Below are 19,905 nucleotides of genomic sequence, written 5' to 3' on the forward strand. Positions count from 1 at the left end.
CTAGCCCATTTTTTATAATCTGTGTAGCCCACGAGCTGGCTTATCAGGAATGATCTTAACCTGCATCTGCCTGGAGTGGGAGAATCATGGCGACTCCTTGACTCAGCTTCTTTCTCCCAGCCTTCTGTTCTGTTTACTCCTCCCACCTATGTTTTAACCTATGAGGGCCAACCAGTTTCTTTATTGCTTAACCAATGAAATCAACTAAACTACATTTGGTGTCAGTTTTTGACTACCTGGAGAAGATTAAGAGTTGAACAATAAGTACAAGGAAAGACTGTATCTGAAGTGGCTAGTGATGGCCTATGTTGCCAGAGAACTGAATCAAGCACCTCAAAACCCATGGCTCAAGGCGCACCTTACATTACCTGTTAAGTTTCGCTGTACTAAAAACTGCCCACTGTACCGCCGCCAGGAGACAGTCATGAACATATACCCAGCTCTCTACTGGGCCCTACTGGACTCCTACAGCTACAAACACCTCGGTGCGCAGAGCAGGGCTCGGACTGCTGAAAAGAATGAAGCAGATTCTTACAACTCAAGAGGAAAATGCTATGGATTTAGTGCTGGGGAAAAGCAGAGTTATAAGGCTGAGGATGTGTCGCAAGCTTACAGTATGCGGGCCACCCGAGATTGTCACCTCCATCTCCAACACCCCTGATCCTACCGATCCTTGGGCACATGTCCATAATCCTGCTAAGCGAAGCGGCACCGAAAGGATGCCGCTGCCGTGCACGTGCGCACCGCACATGAGAGCGGCTGCAGTGGCTGCCGCCAAGTTCAGCCTAGTGGTTCCCTTTGGTCGACTTCTTCTTCTTCGAGTCCTCTTTCTGCTTCTGCTTCTTCCTCTTGCCACCTTCCTTGAGCCCATTTATTGTCAAGGACTTTAACTGCCCGTCTTCTTCAACTTCTACTCTTTCTTGACCATTCTCCACAATTCTCTTTGTAGTGATTTTTTTGCCATTAACTATCTTGGTAGAAGTTGATATTGATTTGAAGTTGCCCATTCCGCTGCCACCAAATGATGCTGAAGAGAACGAACTGAATCCTGTGTCAAAAGCAGGAAATCCACCTCCAAAAGAAGGAAATCCACTGAAGGCAGAAGAAAACGAGCCTGTACCTCGGCTTCTATTTCCTCGGGAAGCCCTTCGGCTCCCAAAAAAGTCATCAAATGGGTCTTCAAAGAAGTCAAATGAAAATGGGTCCCTTCCACCAAAAAATTCCCTGAAGACATCATCTGGATTCCGGAATGTGAAGCCAAACTCAAACGGACTGTCGAAATGACTTCCACCTCCTCCTCCACCATTTAATCCTTCTTTGCCGTATTTGTCATAGATGTCCCGCTTTTTTGCGTCCGATAACACCTCATATGCCTCAGCTACTTGTTTGAATTTTCGCTCTGCTTCTTCTTTATTTTCAGGATTTTTGTCCGGATGCCATTTAAGTGCCTGTTTCCGATACGCCTTTTTAATGTCCTCAGGTGAGGCATGTTTCTGCACGCCCAGAACTTCATAGTAATCCTTCATGTTTTAACAGATTGTTGGAACAAATCCGAGGACGCGGCGGCCGGCGAGGGGGAGGGGAAGTCGGGTGGCCGGTCTCCTCGTGGCTCTGGCACAGCTGCGCTGGCAGCGGTGGTGGCGTCTCCTGTTCACTGAATTCTTAAACAGATGCATAGGTCTTTTGTTGACCGAACAATGAATACATTGTAATATGTAACCTGCTGTTTGCTACAAGAACTCCAAAAAAGATGACACATTTAATTATATGCATCAGAACTTCAGAGGTATCAACACACTCTTCAAAGGATCCAGGGGGAAACTCACCAATTACACATGCAAATAAACACACCTATAGTCCGCTGGAGATTATTAGTTAACTCTCCAATAAACCCAACAAACATTTTATGAGTCTCCTATACATCATGCACTGGGACTAACTCTGTAAGAATACCAATATGAGTTCAATAGCGTCTGTGTTACATAAGCTTCATTTAATAATGAGGCAATATGTACACAGATGGCCACAATCCACGTTCTACCACCATAAAAGAGTATCACCAGGTCTTTGGGGAGTTCAGATTGCTTTCAGACTCTAAAATTTTCTTACAGAGGAGATGACATTTGAGGTGAGACTAGAAAGATTAGGATTTTTTTAAAAAAAAATTAGAAAATTCTCATTTTTTGAGTCTTTATCTTCTTATCTGCAAAATAAGAATACTTATAGCACCCGTAGTGATGTTTGCAAGGCCAATCCAGTTGTATGGACAAGGGCTGCTTCTTAAAAGCTGTATTCTTGCCACCTCCTATTATTGATTCATTTTCTAATACTGCTAGTGTTGCCTTCAAAAGATTCCAGTGATGAAGCATTAATTAGTCTTTTAGGGAGCCCCATGCCATAAGTATGGTACATACATAAGTAATGTGCGCCATAAATATGAGTGTTCTGTGCACTTGTGTTTGAGACCCTGGTTATTGCATGTTGGTGCTGTGTGTGGAGGTGAGTCACGGGTCATCTCTTGTCTGTGAGAAGAGGGTACGAAGTATACCATCCTCTTAATTGTTAATAAGATCCTTTCAGTTACCTTAACTTTTCTCATCCTACTACCCTAGTTTGGTTAGCACTGTATATTTCTTTCACCCAGTCTCTCAATATTTAAGCCCCCCCCCCCATTTTTGGTTTTTCGAGACATAGTTTCCCTGTGTAACAAACAGTTCTAGCTGTCCTGGAACTAGCTCTGTAGACCAGGCTGTCCTCGAACTCACAGAGATCCGCCTGCCTCTGCCTCCCGAGTGCTGGGATTAGAGGCGTGTGCCACCACCACCTGGCCTCTTCTCTTGCCTGACTGCCATCAGATTAACTTTCCTAAAGTTCAGATCACTCCACTGTGATCAAAAGTCTTCCATGGCTCCCTCCCTCTTGCTCTCTAGAGATGGATATGGCCCCCAAGGCCTGTCATCTTAGACTCATCACTGCAGGAACCTGACACATTGCCTCATTGTCTAGCCTTAAATCCCATGATATTCCTGGGTCTGCACATTGATTGTTGTGTCCCTTGCTGAATGAAATAACCAGTCCTCCTCTTTGTACATCAACACACATAGCCCCCTTCAACGCCTGCTCTGTTCAAATCCAGTTCTTCGCCAGCCAGCTGACTTTACCATGCCGTTTGGTACTATTTGTGGTTAAGGTCACAGGTACATTCTCCAGGGAAAATAACTATAGCTTCTCACAATTTAATCCAAATTGATATAGTATTATTCCAAGCACAGACCTTTGCCTATTTTAGACATTAAGTAATTTGTTTTATTATGTATAATATTTAACAATAGTAATACCACTTATTAACTACTTTGTATCTGATGCCTTTGAAATCTTCATATGTATTATCTCATTTTAGTCTCTCAAGAATCCTCTGGAGTAAATATTAGCATTGGCCCCATGGTGTATACCCTGAGTTGAATGAAAATGGCCCCCATAGCTTCATATATTTGAATACTTGGTACTGAGTTGATGGATTGCTTTGGGAAGGACTAGGAGTTGTGGTCTTGTTGGGGGAGGTGTATCACTGGGGACGTGCCTTGAGGTTTCAAGAGCCCACACCAGGCACCCCCCTCTCTTCCTCCCCAACGTGCAGATAATATATAAACTCTCAACTACTTCTCCAGTGCCACGTCTGCCTACCTGCCTCCACACTTCCCCACCATGATGGTCATGGACTCACCCTCCAAACCATTCCCCAATTAAATGCTTTTTTAAAAATAAGTTTCCTTGGTCGTGCTGTCTTTTCATAGCAATAGAAAAGTAACTAAGACAAGATAAAGAGACTAAGACATAAAGAGCAATTTGCTCAAAGTTACGCAGCTAATAAATTAAACTCAAATGATTTTTCCCCTGCTCTCAGCGAATTTACTGAATATACTATGCATTACACCAACTCCAATTTTTTTTTTATTTTCAAGACAGGGTTTCTCTGTAGCTTTTTGTTCCTGTCCTGGAACTAGCTCTTCTAGACCAGGCTGGCCTCGAACTCATCGAGATCCGCCTGCCTCTGCCTCCCGAGTGCTGGGATTAAAGGCATGCGCCACCACCGCCCGGCTCAACTCCAATATTTTAAAAGAAGTCTTCACAATGTATAAACTTCTTTTGCTCACTAAATGAAATGACTTTTATTTTAGGTCCTTTCTTTCCAGAAGTGAAAGCCAAGTTTCAGAGATAGGCAGACATCACCTAGCCAATCTTAAGAGCAAAGCTTTGAGAACAGCAGCTCTTTCCTCCTTAGTCATGTAAAAGTCTCAGAAACACAGCCTTTCCGTGAAAACAAGGGCAAGCAACTGGACATGTGGTCTGGGTATTTTCCAGCATGTGGCATTGGTGAATCCCTGATGCCAATGGACCACTGGGCAACATAGCACAAGCAGCAAAACCAGGGCATTGTGTCCACCCTACCCCTCCTCTTTTGCATTCTACTCTCCCCTGCCATGTTCAGATATATATTGGTTTTGTGAGGAGCACTATACTTTCCCTAGTTTTTGGGAACTGCTTCTGTCTTAGTTTTGTCCCAAGCCTCAGAGAACTCGGCTACACACAGTTTACCTGGGAGATGATTCTCAGAGTCAAGAGAAAGGAGTGGTGTGAGGGAACAGAAGTCTATTGTCAAGGTGACTTCTGGGCAAAGGTGGGAAAACTGGCTGTGCCTCAGGGGATTTTTGGGAAGCATACAGACTACCCCAGAACTGCCCACCAAAAGGCAGAAGACTGGAGAACCTGTCTGCTGCTCTTATCCCTTGGTGATGATATGGTGGTGGCATTAATCCTCCCGTTTATAGACCGTCCTTGCAAGTAGGCCTAGTATGTAAATTCCTATGTCTTTATGAAGGTTCTGGGAAAAAACAAGACAAAACAAAAGGAAGAAAACTTATTTCTTTTGAAATGTGAAATGGATGTTCTCTGTGTCTGAACTTGCTCAAAGATTCACCATAGTCAGAGCTATGATCAGTGGTCAGTGGAGAGAACCTAACCCAGGTCACCGAGATTTCTCAGCTGGAATTAATAAAAAAAAAAATTAAAGGTCCATTAGTCACCTGGAAATTCAACTTTTTGGATTACATATAACCAGGTCTATGGCAATATCAGCCTCAACAATTCTGTTGGATCTAATATGGACTCTTTCCTGTTTACAGAATTTGACTGATACATACCAAGATACTCAAGTCCTAAAATTAGAGGTCTGGATAGTACTAGATTTTAAAATAAATGCATGAAGACACTATTAAAGATGATGGTTAAAAAATAAGCCAGGTATGGTGGTGCCCACCTTTAATCTCAGCATTAGGGAGGCAGAGGTCAGTGTATCTCTGTAAGTTGGAGGCCCGCCTGGTCTACATGGAGAGATCCAGACCAGGCAGACCTACATAGTCAAACCCTGCCTCAAAAATTTGCAAATACAAATATTCAGTATTGGAATAACATTGCAAATAACTTGATGAAGACACCAAGAATATTTCAGTTAGTGGTTCAGCATGTTTTTCTGTGACTGAGCTGCTCCAATCCTGTAACCACAAGGCTTCTTAGCTCACTTCTCTTACATGGAACCACTCTATCTCAGGAAAGAGGAGAAAGGGCTTTCAGGGTTCCACACCAAGGTACAGCCTACATAAACTCCCATAAATGGGACTAAGGGGAAGAGTCCCCACTCCCAACCTGTTGGCTGAGGTTTCTGTCCTGCCCGGGTCCCACAGCCATTCAATTCCAAAGAAACACACAGAGGCCTACATTAATTATAAACTGGTTGGCCTATTAAATGCTCAGGCTTCTTATTAACTCTTATAACTTACTTTAGCCCATAATTCTTGTCTGTGTTATCCGCATGGCTTGGTACCTTTCATTAGCAAGGCATTCTCATCTTGTTTCCTCTGTGTCTGGCTTCCTCTGTGTCTGGGTGACAACTGCAGACTAAGCTTTTCTCTTCCCAGAATTCTCCTGTTCTCATTGCCCTGCATCTACTTTCTGCCTGGCTACTGGCCAATCAGTATTTTATTAAATAAGTACAAGAAACAAATCTTTACAGGGTAAAAAGCATTGTCCCATGGCACCAAACCACTGATCCAGGACTTTTGAGTCTGTGACAGGTGCTGAGAAGCACCCTTCTCACCAGAGAAAGGCCTTCAGCTGGGGTTGGAGGAAAGAGAGAGCCACGTATTCTTGACTAGAACGGAGACTCTACCTCAGTGAATTAGACAGAAGGGCCCATCCTGCAAACATGCATATATATATATACCAATGGCTATGCAAAAAGAAAAAAACCTATGAAAACCAGGTCCTTACTTGATTTTCTTCAATAGATGTTTCTTCATTTGGCCATTTTCATCTAGGACCAGTTCCTGAGGTTTTGACTGTTTCTTAGGGTGTTTTTTTTTCATTTTTCTTTTAAAATCTTGGCCTGTTTTCCCAGAGTGCTTCATTCTATGATGCCAGACAGTAATTGACTATTTTGAGACAAGTCTTTCTATGTGGCCTTATCTGACCTGGAACTCATTATGTAAACCAGACTGGCTCGAAATTTGTGAGCAATCTTCAGACCTCTGACTCTGGCTCCCTGGGTTAGGACTACAAGCATGGGCCAGCTTCCCAGTTCCAGAAGTCAACATACAGTTTGCATAAATACAGTCAAGTCTGAACATGTACTTCAGAGTTTCTTTGTGTCAGACGTCGTCTGCACAAGTCATAATTTCAGCCTTTCTTAAATTCCCACCATTTATTTTCTCAGTTTGGAATATCCTTGCCCTTAGTATTAGCAAGGCTCACTCCTCTTAGTCCTTAGTGTTGGCGGAGCTTATGCCCTATTTCCAATAGTCTTGGCATGATTTGTTTCTCCTTCACATGGTTATTCAAGAGTATTTTTCTTTTATTCTCTATGTTTGTGTTATGACTTTGAATACTTTTTATTGCAAAGATCTAGACTGCTGGGATTCTCAAAGTCACGCCCCGACCATAGTTCACAATTTTATGCATAAACCAAATAATATGGCAGAAATAAGTTATAAAATAAGATGGAGGTAGGTCATAAGCATGAACAATTTGAAGTCATAAATAAAATGTGGTTGAGCCATTGAAGTATAGATCTGGACAGAGAGAATAATAGCAAAGAAAAAATAGAAAAATTTAATATTAACTCTTGCATACTTATTACAATATTAGTTTTATACCAAATTATATGACATGAACCAACACACTAGCTTCTCAACACATAATATCTACTAGTCATCTGATATTTTTAAATACAATGTCTATTAAATATGTCCATAATTTCATAGGAGATACATTTGTACAGAGGAGAAATGCTTTATATTATAGATAAGAAAATTGTTTCTCATGCAGATTAATTAGGCTTCCAACGGTGACCAAGCTATATAGAGTTAAGATCAAAATTCTACCTAGGTCGCCTGACTACACATTCCTGGATGAGGAGAATGTGCTCCCTCCAAAATTTATATAACCACTAGTAGCGTGCTCTTTGAGCACACATATCAGATATTTTTAAAACTAAGCTTCCTCCTTTACCCTCCTAGCAAGAGACAAATACCAACTCTCCCTTTCCACAACAACCATGACTGTTCTGGATGGTCTAAATTTATTATTTAGTTATTGATCAGAGGTCTCCAAAACAATGCATTTGGTACACATGAACACACACATTCACATACACACATACATACATACACACATACATACACGTGTGCATGGCAACAATTAGGGAAAAGAAGGACATGAGATTGAAAAAGAGCAAGAGATGATACAAGGGAGGCCTGGAAGGAAGAAAAGGGAAAGGAAATCATACAATTATACTATAATCATAAAATTATATATCTTGTATTTACTTTTGAATCCTTAATATCTTAAAGAATGAAGTACATAGTAGGTCTTAAAATTTTTATTGAGGCAATAATCTTGGCTCTTTTATTTATTAATTCATTCAGAGCTCTTTTGTCATCGTTAATATAACAATTAGCAAATCAATTAGTAGTAATTTCTTCTATTTTCCCAGTGTGTAAAGTGAGCTATGGAGATGCTAAATACCGCCAGGACATTGCAGAGGCGGGAACTAAACCCAGACCACTTGACTAGACTTCCCTTCCTTCTCTTTTCTCTTGCTTTGGACACTTGTTTTTCAGACTACCAACTCAACTAACCCCGGTTAATGTGCTAACGATACTGATGAGTATTAGATGTGGTTATTAAGATTCCAAAGTGCTTATATTTTAATAGTAAAATCTTTTAAAAATCTTCAGAAATCAGGCAAATTTTCTGATACGAAAATCATGTTCTGAAGCAGAGGAATTTGATTTATGTGTCCCAGATACACACTGGCCTTCTTTCCCTGCTCATAGGGAGGTATTCAGCAGTGTTCTCTAAGTTCACTGTGGCAGAGAAGCCAGCCATACACAATGAATGTGCAATTCTGGGTGGAACAACCAGGTGGGGCACCAACCAATCTCAGCACAAATTACCAGAAATCCAGTCACATACTGAAAAGCACACCTCTGAATCTAAATTAGAGAAGACAGTGTAGTAAAGCTGACATGCTCACATTCTGTGAAATACTTTTCTATCTAACATGAAAATACGTGTTTATGCCATAAACTGGATGATAAATACTGTCAGTGGATACAAGTGTATGGTGGGACTAAGAACAATTTGAAATATATTCTGTACTACACACAAAAACATTTGCAATATATGTGCATATATACACACACATTTTTTTTTATATTTAAGGAGTGTTCTTTAAGAGAGCCAGAAAAGCATGGTTGGGTGTTACAAAGCCATAAAGAAGACCCTGTTCCCTGCTAGTGGGAAGCTTTGTGTAAAACACGTGAACACTAGTTACTTATTTCCAAGGTGTGGGTATCTGTCCATATACAAACAAGAACTGCAGATGGGTTCTATACAGTCTCAAGGATCTGAACCTTACTATACAAAGTATGTAATATGAATGATGACTGCCTTCAAGAATGACTGTTTAAAAAGTTGGGACTTTAGTGCTAGCAGAAGCAACTGAGCTTGGACCCTGTGATCACACAGCTTGACTTCTAACCCCAGATCCATCCCTGCCCTCAGTTCTGGAACAGTGGGGAAGGTCAGTCTCTCCACTTAGAAGACGGAGGCAAGAATGATTCTTATTTATATCACAAGTTCTGGAATCAATGGCTAAAGCACCTGGAACAATATCTTGATAAATATTGTTTGCTACGTGATGCTCCCAGCCATGTGGGTCTCCTGAGAGTGAGGAAGCTATTCCATCTACTCCTTGACCACACTTACTACTGTCCTTTGTCTATAGGAAAACACCAGTAAAATGGTTATAAAATGGATAACGGAACAAACTAACATGAGAGCTAAGTATAATTTACAGGTCTGGTGAGATTGGCTCAGCAGGCAAAAGCACCTGCCGCCAAGCCTGAGGACCTAGTTCAGTCTCTGGAATCTACATGGTGGAAGGAGAGAGCAGGTTCATGTAGGCTGTCTCTTGACATTAGTGTGCACATACTAACCCCAAATAAATGCAATGAAAATCCCTTAAAAATATGAACAGTTAATAAGGTAAAATTAAAATGCTTCATAAGCTGTCTTGTGTGAACTCTGTTACTATTGCTTTCTGGTTCCCAGCCAAGAGCTCTGGGAAGAGGTTCCCATGACTAATTTTTCACTTTAAACTCTAGTGCTTCCTCTGAGGACGGACAATCAGAAAGTTAGAATGTTTATTAGTACAGGGTTTATATGAAAGCAACATAGCCCATATTCTATATAGCTCGTAAGAAAAGAGTGTGATTAGATTATTTAGTTGTAACACTAGAAACTGGCCTTGCTCGAGAATCAAGGAGACAGGTAGCAAAGACAGGTTGCTGTAGATAGGTTGTCAAATCCAGGCAACCATGTCAATTTGAGTCTATTATATAAAGAAACACATGATTTAATAAGACTGTATTAAACAATAGAATGCAAAATTCCAATAGGACAAGTTACTTTTTTTTCCCCCAAGACGAGGTTTTTCTGTGTAGCTCTGGCTGTCCTGGAATTCACTCTGTAGACCAGGCTGGCCTCGAACTCAGAGAGATCTGCCTGCCTCTGCCTCCAGAGTTCTGGGATTAAAGGTATGTGCCACCACCACCTAGCTAGGACAAGATACTTAAAAAGGATTCTGACACAGGAAGTCTCCATCTCTTCGAGGGTGAGATGGAAGATCAAGAAAATCAGCGAGTTTCTCCGCCTTCAGGTCTAACAACTATGGGTATAAAGCCCACCCTAGAAAAGAGTTAAAGCCCATCACAGCGTGCCACTTTTTTCTATTAAAGCAAAATATTTCTGTTTTTCAACCAACAAAAATAAAGAAATTGTGGGCTCTGTCCCTTTCTATTTCTTATGAGTCTTCTTGTATTGGCTTGAGAGAGAATAAAGGAATCTTGGATTGTGGGAAGCATGTTAAAAAGTGATGGACCAGAGATTTTTGGAATAAAATCTATTAGAAGCTCTGATGATGAGATGAGGAACTCATGAGACACAGTTCTCTAGCATTGTACTATTTCCTGTGACCCACCCTTGACAGAAATTCTACAGGACTATATGACAGGTATTATAAATGTTCCAGCATACAGATTCTGCTGGCTGTCAAGTGATTTTGTTGGCTCAGTAAAATCAATGGAGCTTCCTGGCCTGGGATTTTAGTTGCTGAGAGACCTGAGTGCTTAAAGCAAAACCCAACATACAAATTGATGTTTAAAGAGATTCAATCTTAGAAAAGAAATAATTAAAATCTAAAAGGATTTTTCCCCAGTACTTTTTATATTCTTTGTTTATGAATAGCTACTTGATTAGAGGCAAAGAAGTACAGGGTGTGTGCAGCAATCTCTGGTCACGAGAAAGGAATGCAAGTGAAGACGGTGTTTCTTACTGTTTTCTGTCCCTCCCTTATTTTCTGCTTACAGCAGGCAGGGAAGGCAGAAATGGCGCTGCTTCCTAGACAGCAGGTAGATGTTTTTGCTGAACAATATAATGAAAATAACGAAACACAGTAAGATTTCCTGAGGGGTACAAGTTTGCCCTTAGCTTCTAAAGATTGTGAGGTCCCCATTGTGGTGCACATATGTTGTGTGTGTGCTCACCTAGCACACCAAGTGACCCCTTGGCACACTGCGCTGTCAGGTACCACATATCTGAATATCACTGCATAAATCCTATTTAAACTCAAAAATTGCATAGCAACAAAAACCACCTGTTTACTGATCATTTGAAAACTGACAATTTCATGGTCAGTCTGAAAGACTGGGCTTATTCACAATTTAGTATTTAAAACTAAGTCTCGCTTCCAAATAAAAGCAATAGAGAATTACAATACTTCCTGGAAATTGTATTGAGAGTCTCTAGGTTAGGGCTGTGAGCTGGTTAGTGGATTAAGGTGTTTGCCACCAATAACAGTCAACCCTTGGAGCCCACCCATGTGGCAGAAGGGAAAACCCACTTCTGCAAGTTGCCCTCTCACTCCCATGTTGGTGTGTGTGCATACCTTCCCCCAATAAAAATAATTAAAAATGTATAGCTTTAATAAAATTGCACTTGCCTTTTGATGTAAGGATGGTAATACATGGGCTACAAGTAATAAGAAGCATACATGTTCTAAGGTGTAACCTGTTTATTAAACATAGTTTATAGTAGCAAAAACTGAAAATGCAATAAGTGTACAGGAATAGAGAGCCATAAAGTGTGGCATGTATATTTCCTTGTAATAGAATATTGTGACATTTATAATTATGAAAATTATGAAATATATGTAAGTTATATTAGGAAGGAATGTGTTTTTAAAAAATATTCTAAATACATCATAAGGTTTGCTTCAAAAGATGATTATAGATAATAACTCTCAGTATTTAAAATGCATGAATACATCCTAATAGAGCAAGAACAAACAAGACCTACACCAAAGTATAAATAATGTAATCTAATGTATTCTGAGCCTACATAGTAGAAATATAGATTAGTTTCTTTCTCTGGTGTTCAATGTTTCCTAAATTTTCTGTTAAAAATGTTACATTTATGGAAGAAAAGATAAATAAAAATCACTATCCATAATAGAAACATTTCAGATATTTGGGTGTTGTCATTAAGAGAATGTGCTAGATCAATTTTCCCTGATTCTCTACAGATTTCATAATTTTATCTTACAAAATTTGAGAATCATAGTCATATCTAACCAAAGCAAAAATGGAAAGAAGGGTTCAACAAAGATTTCTTTCATGAGTGAAGAGATTTTGTTCTGACTAGATTGTCAGCATTCTGGGGACAGGCACTAACCACCTGTTGGGTTAACATTGCCTGGTTCCAGCTGGGTGGTGGTGGTGCACACCTTTAAACCCAGCACTTGGGAGGCAGAGGCAGACAGATCTCTGAGTTCAAAGCCAGCCTGGTCTATGGAGTGGGTTCCAGGACAGCCAAGGCTACACAGAGAAACCCTGTCTCAGAGAAAAACAAAACAAAACAAACAAACAAAAACCACCAGTGCCTCCTTCCCACAAGTTCTCAGAGAATCCATGTTAAGCTTCTCCATGTTGGAGCTAATTGCTGCCGGCATCCTGCAGAGTTTGCTCTGAGATGCACATAAATTATAATCTGCCAAAATGAGAATCCAACACTGCTTCTAAAGATCAAAACTAAGGACACGGTGCTATTATTTTGCTAACTTGGAAACAGATTTAAAAGCAAAATCAAAAACCCCAGTGTGGATCTCACAGGGGAATGTATGCAAGGAGTCCTTTATTGGATCAGAGATGCTAGTTTATAAGATAGTGCTTTAATAAATTCTTCACTTTGATCTCGTCTACAATGATCCAATATAATTACAATGGATTGGATAAACTGTCATTGTCCTGGAAGAATGCAGCAGTATGGAACAATTGTTGTGATTTAAAGTGACATCCACTTGCCTACCCCATTATCCAGTTGTATTTCAACGGAGGCATATTTTCTAAGTTAAATTCTTTTTTTTTTTAATAAGACAAGGAGCCCTTATCTCCAGGCATGCTTCTGCACTCACTATCATTTCCGTCATTCGAATCACCCACACAAGTTCAAGGAAATCGCTGTGAATATAACAAGCCCTTATCCCCATCCCGGGTATTTTGTTCACCTAGTTTATTGCCTTACCATCTGCCCTTCACTTCTGGAGGACTTTCAATAAAGCAGAAGCCGAAGTCAATGCAGATACCCCACTGCTATCTGCTTAGCTGCCATTAAGTGAGTTGCTGCAGTGCTCGGGCGCCTTCTCAAAGCCAGCCCATCATCTAAGAGTATTTACATAAGACTCTTCGCATTATATTCCAACCTCTGCAGCACTAGTATTAACTACTGACATCTGCCAAGTCTGCCTGGTAAGTGCTTTACAGTATCAATTCATCCCAAGCAAAAAAAGCATTTCTGAGCGCGGCAGTGCTCTTGTTAATGCCAATAAGAAGTATCAAGGCTCCTATGACACCTAGCAGAAATTAGTACCCACATTCAAAGAAAAGTCTTTGTTATTTCGCCGAGTATTATGTGGACTTTATGGAGATGGCTGCATCTGACACCTGCTGTAATATAAAATGCAGCTATAATTAGCCAACTGATGTTCACTGCAGTTTAGGTCGAATCCCTTCTGTGGGAATTATGCTTTAAAATATTCAGAGCTCCAAGTGGCTCTCATTACATTTAATTTTAACTTAGAATTAGGTGGTCTAGAAAAAAAAATTTAGGATTGTAATAGCCCCCTGCTGAATGCCACACAGCAACGTGAAAAACCCATAGGGGTTTTTTTTTCCCCCTCTAAGAAAAAACTGAGAGCAGCAGACTACACTACAGCCTTCAATTGAGTCTGGCTTGGCTTAATTGTACTTCTTGCACTCATCAGTCCCTCCTCTTCAGAGCAAGCTACAAAAATTGCCTGAATAGCCAAAGAAAAGTTTCCCACAGTCACTGGCCACAGAAAAACACCATTGTCCTTCCTCACAGTTTGATGGACAACATTTCTATAAATGGGTAGCCAGGCTGTCAATGGTGCCCTTGCTGAAAAGGCAAAAAGAAGAGAACAGATTCTGCCAATATCTGACAAAGCATGTTAACACATAATCAGGCATTCACTAGTCAGGCAGCTGCCCGGGACCTTCATCACACAGGTGCCTTTAAGCCATTTCCTATTCACAGATAAAGGAACAAGCAGGAGCTACCTGGGAAAGGAGCAGTCTATTATGGCTTGCCAAATGTCCATCTTCGGAGCTGTGGGCCTGCAAGCAGAAAGAGGAAAAAGGAAACTGGAGTTGCAACCAGAAATCATAGCGCAACAGAGTATAAAACCTAGAAATTAAGTCGTGGGTCTTTCCCTGCTCCCTTTCTCTGCGGCTCCTCACGAGGCAAATTCGTCATTTGTGTGGCATAGCTGCAGTCTTGTCCAATCATCAAATTTGTATTTTTCTCAGTGAGCTGCCAAGTGCATTTCCCAAAGACCATCGTACGCTAGACTGAAATAAACACCTAGTCGAACCAACTCACGAAGAGTTTACCCTATCGCTTTCCCAGTTGTTTTCAACGCGTACATCCTGATAGTCTGGACCACTCTTAGTTAGTATGCATACGCATGCACATATATTCTCCATCCTAGGACCTATGCTCAGGAGTGAGAAAGTGGTAGTGTCTGCATGATTCTTCCGGGGCAACCTGGGGGAACCCCCAAAGAAGCTTCAGGAAAATGATGAACACTCCTCATTTCTTTATTACTGCTCAGACTAAGACATTTCCCACATACTATAGATAAATCTGTAGTGGAAAAAGGTCCTCCAACACTTACTAATCTAAAGGCTCATTACCCAAATATATTAATACCACACACACACACACACACACACACGCACACACACCATTAAGACAAACTTCCTGATTTTTGTCCTTATGGAATTATCAGATTAAAATTTAATGCTATCATCCTAAAGTTGTGGAGTATGTGAACTATGAATTATCTCATTTTTCACATTCATTTAATTACCACATTATTAAAGAGCCCACACTGTTGATAAAGTATGAAGAAAAGACTATGGCTACCACACGGGAAGTGATGGAATCTTTAACGAGCTTAGATTTAAGGCTCAACACACTCAGAACCATAACTTTTAATATAAAAGAGTAAGTCCTATAAATCTGTTGGTAGACAACAAAATCAATACAGTGGTTTAAATCAGGGCTATGGTTTAACACCGGCTTTCAGCTAACGTTGAGAATAAGCAATGTCTGTTGTATAGAGCTTTCTTAGTCGTACAGTGCTCACCACAAACAGTCTTGAAAAGTAGGCATCACTGAAAGCTTTCTTTGCCTTTAGAGGAAGAGAGAACATGGCTAAGTGAGATAAAACCAATCAAGATTCATAACCACTTTAGAAAGATAACACTATATTCACTAACAAACTTTATTTTCTTCCTTTTATTGGCTTTCTTAATAAAATAAAGTTATGAGGTTAACTTGAGTCAATAAATAAGTAGTAGCTAGGATCTGGTAATTTTATAAACATTACGAATATGCATATATTAAACCTTTTCTTAAAATTTAATTTGAGACTATTGAGTGATCGATCGCCTGTGGAAATCCTTGCCGTTGCTACTAGCATGCCTGGGTGTTCCATACTTGTGTTAGTTCACGTCTTTGTGTGATAAAACATTCAGGAAAAACAACTTATCATTTTTAAAATGATGTGGCTGTGTGTAGGTGCGTGCATGAGACTGTAGGCGTCCAAGGATATCTCTGACCTATAAATCCCAAATCCCCAGAAGCTAGAGTTACCAACAATTGTAAGCTGCCTGACATGGTGCTAGGAATTGAATTAGAGTCCTCTGCGGGAACAGTTCTTACTAGAAATACTCCTTCCTTCTTTCATTCTGTCTGTCCTTCCTTCTTCTCCTTTTCTTTCTGAATTTAACATTCCATGTCTATCCAATAGTATGTCATCCCCAAGAAAATAATTTTTCCCATTCTATTTGCATTGATCTTTCACTTAATTTGATCTTTCCCCATGACTTCATTATGTGTCCTATCATCATGTAGCTGATTGATCTGATGGTTGATAATTGTTTTATGGAATCTAGGGCTATGTGCTCCACCAAAATATAACCCTCTTGGTGGAAAAAACAACAAACTATGAATCCACAGATTAAAGAATAAGCAGTAAATCAGATTATTTCAGTGTTCTTTGATCCTCTTCTAATCCAACAAGTAAGTAAGTCTCTTTCAGTGTTCCCTGATACTCTCCAGACCTACCAGTAGATAAGTCTCTTTGTTTTTTGAGACAACAGCCTTACCATCAGCCTATGTTAGGCACTAAATCGTGATCCTCCTGCTTCAGCCTCCTGATTGCTATTATGAAAGGTATGGTCTATCTACCAATATATCACCTTGATGTAGTACTACCATCAGAAAAGGAAGACATCACCACTCAAATCAGGCTGGAACAAAAAATTAGAAGAGTTGCCATTTTTTTTCTGGATGGTTATTCATATTGCACAATCTCTGGATTTTCTCCATCCTAGGCATATGATTGCCCTTCTTGACTCCCATTATAATGGTCAGAAGATTGGTGTGAGTCAATTAACATAATCAGAAGTAATGAATAGCATGTTGGAGGAGAAATTCTGATAGCCCCAGTGCTATTGATCATCTCACTTTTCCCTTGCTGTGGCAATTGTAAAAGAACAAAGGTAGAGGCCCCACCTCAGCCAGGGTCTTTAACTGAGAGTAATGGAGAACAGACACCCAATCTGCTTGTGATGGCCATAGAAGAAGAGGAAGAAACAAAACTGACTTAATCTTGTTAGAAGTAACTAAGGTTTGTTATTGTAGTGTGGCAAATTCTAACCTGACTTATGACATAGCCTACTGATGTCAAGATAGGTTGTAGTATGCAAATACAGAAGACCAAAACCAGAGGAAGTGGCAAGAACTGAGGCGTCTTTGGAAATGACCCCATTCTAATGATTGGACCTTTCATTTACTAGAGCATTTCCTAATGCTGTGACCCTTTAAAGCAGCTTTTCATGCTGTGGTAACCCCACTAGCCATAAAATTATTTTCATTAATACTTTATAACTGTAATTTTTATGAATATGAATCATAATGTAAACATCTGTGTTTACCACTGGTCTTAGGTGACCCCTGTGAAAGGATCATTCAACCCACAAGGGATCGTGGCCCACAGATTAAGAACTGCTGTGCTAGCCTGTTAGGTGGAAAACGAAGCTTGATAGGCCTTCCAGTCATTGTGTTGCTGAGTTGTTAGACGTCTTCACCCCCTTCTGTCGTATCCATTGCTTCTTTTCTAACTCCTGCTGTATTTTACAATTTTATACTTATTGCAGACTTCACTAAAATCTGAACCATCAAAAATTTAGAGATGGATTTTTCAACTGATAAGTTAATATCAGATTTAATCTGAGACTCACATCATTGAAGGTACAGTTGCAAAATTATATGCTTATTTCAGCCTTATTTTTTCAGTTGATATATCCAGAGAATCCACGTAAGAAACCATAGATTTGACTTTACTAATCTATTTAAGGGTTGCCTTTACCTAGTTATGGGGTGGAGGTGGGAAGAGAGAGATGGTTTTCTTGTGTTTGTTTAACAAAAAAAGACCATGTTTCTAAAGTTTCAGTCACGGACTCCCAGTTACTGAGTATGCTTACTTTATTTTTACTTTCCTTCTTTTTATATATCAATATGCTGTCAGATGTGCACCCTTATGCCTATATCTTCAGCACATACAAGCACCGTGTCGTTATGAATAATGAGATGATTGAACAGCATAATGAAAAATGGTACAACTTGGTTTTTTTTTTCAATTTCTCACTCTTGAGGACTCTGCAATATTTCCTGCTCCATATTAAGTTTGAGAGCTTCTGAGAAGTATTCTTAGAATTCCAGTCTTTGGAAAGAATAATGATTCAATTAGAATTTTTTAATCAGGATGATTGCTTTATGATAATGATCTTACATGGCTAAGACCCCACACTTAAATTGCACTTACATGTAGCATTTCATTTTAACAAATTCCAAGAACCATCCGTGACTTTATTGTTGTACCTGATTTTCACAAGTCCTTTATCCAAGAACCTCTTCATTCTGAGCTGAAACGGGGAAACTATCTCAGAGTAGAGCGATACCAGTGTAAGCTGAGAAACTGACAAAATGAGAATTAACGGACCAAGATGGGAGCAAACCAGAAATCCTCATTATAGTCTTAAGCAATATGCTTTTGAATCAGCTAAGAAGCCAGCCTTTCAGAGATCCCTTGTAATTCCTGTGAAGCTTCACTAGAGAAACTGAAGCCTTCATAACATATATGACACTAAGATACTAATTCTTCTCACTGTAGGAGGGAACAAAGGCTAAATCACTGTCACCATTTCAAAATGTCAGTATATATTTTGCTCCCTAAAAGATGGGGCCAGCCAGATTTCTGATAGCTTCATTTGTTCATATGGTAAATTATAAATAGGAATAGATTTTAAAATTATTTTATTATAACTATAGAAAACGTATTTTTAAAAGATGACTTTAGGGCTAGCAAGATGACTTATCAAGAATAGGCGCTTGGTGCCAAACCCAAACACCCAAATTTAATATCCAGAACCCACACCGTAGAAAGAACTGACTTCTGCAAGCTGTCCACTAGTTTCTGCTTATATGCTGTTTCATCCTCTCCCCCCAAAACAAATAAACAATGAGAAAAGAAATCAAAAACAGATGACTTGTTTTCCAACTGTAATTTGATAATCCATTTACCAGTGCTCCTTCAACTAGCATTCACTGAGCTCTGACTATGAAAATCCATGCCACTGCATGGGAGAAGACAGGTTAGGAAACATTATAGGAGTTGCATAAACAGTGTGAGAAGCAGCAAATCTGGCCTTAAGCAACAGTGAGGATTTGGTATTGGCAGCTACGGATGTGGTGGGTACAGAGGCCAATCCACTACAGCACTTTTAACACACCATTGCCTGCCACGTAGTTGATAGTTTGTTACTTCAGAGTAGAGAGAAGGGAAAATGAGAAAGCACAGATGAGTTATCTGGGAATTTCTCAGTAAGGGGGGACAGTTATTATCTGGTGAGAAAGGAAGAGGTAGGTCGTGAATTACGTGTGTGAACAGAGAGGGCTGTGAAGCACCTGCTATAGGAACGTGTGCTGGAGGATAAACGGGAGATCGATACCTGGGTGGTCAAGCAGCAACGAGAGCTCAGCAGCAGGCAAATGGATTGATTGATTTTGTAGTAGGCTAGGGTATGCATGATGGTCTGAATCTCTCCATGGATATGGTTGGAACAAAATCCACTGTGGCGTAGTCAAAGGATCAAAGAAGCATAGTAGTAAGATGTGACTGAAGGTGGGCTTGCCTCGGAGTGAAGAGGGGTTAAATCAACAGAGTAAAGGTCCACATTTTGCTAGAGGCACATAACCTGGTGTTAGATGATACTTACCTCAGGTTATTTATTAACCTATACAAAAATAAGTTCTCCTATTCTGAACTATTCATTTTTCAGATGGCATTCCTGTGCGACTTGAAATAGATGGGATATTAGTAAATTTGTTTTAAAAATCCTTTATTTGTATCAGAATGTCTTTAGGTATGTCCTTTTGTGATAAACTCCTCTAAATGACATCATAAAAATCTCAATTCAATATATTGCAAAATTAATTATGAGGGAATGGCATTTGTTTTTCTGTTGTGAGATTTTGAAAATCTCATTCCATGTATCCTGTAATTTAAGATAAATGATACCCCTTGAGGGGGCATTAAACATACAAAATTAATTAACAGTATCTACTGACTTGGCGACCATT

General features: G+C 39.8%; 1 pseudogene; it reads right to left on the reverse strand.

Annotated features, from left to right (window-relative positions):
- Positions 1 to 297: 297 nt before the first annotated feature.
- On the reverse strand, positions 298 to 1,598 carry LOC142835051 (dnaJ homolog subfamily B member 6 pseudogene; annotated as a pseudogene).
- Between the last annotated feature and the right edge of the window lie 18,307 nt (positions 1,599 to 19,905).

The sequence above is a fragment of the Microtus pennsylvanicus genome, chromosome 14 (genome assembly GCF_037038515.1).
Source record: "Microtus pennsylvanicus isolate mMicPen1 chromosome 14, mMicPen1.hap1, whole genome shotgun sequence".
NCBI classification, from domain to species: Eukaryota; Metazoa; Chordata; class Mammalia; order Rodentia; family Cricetidae; genus Microtus; species Microtus pennsylvanicus.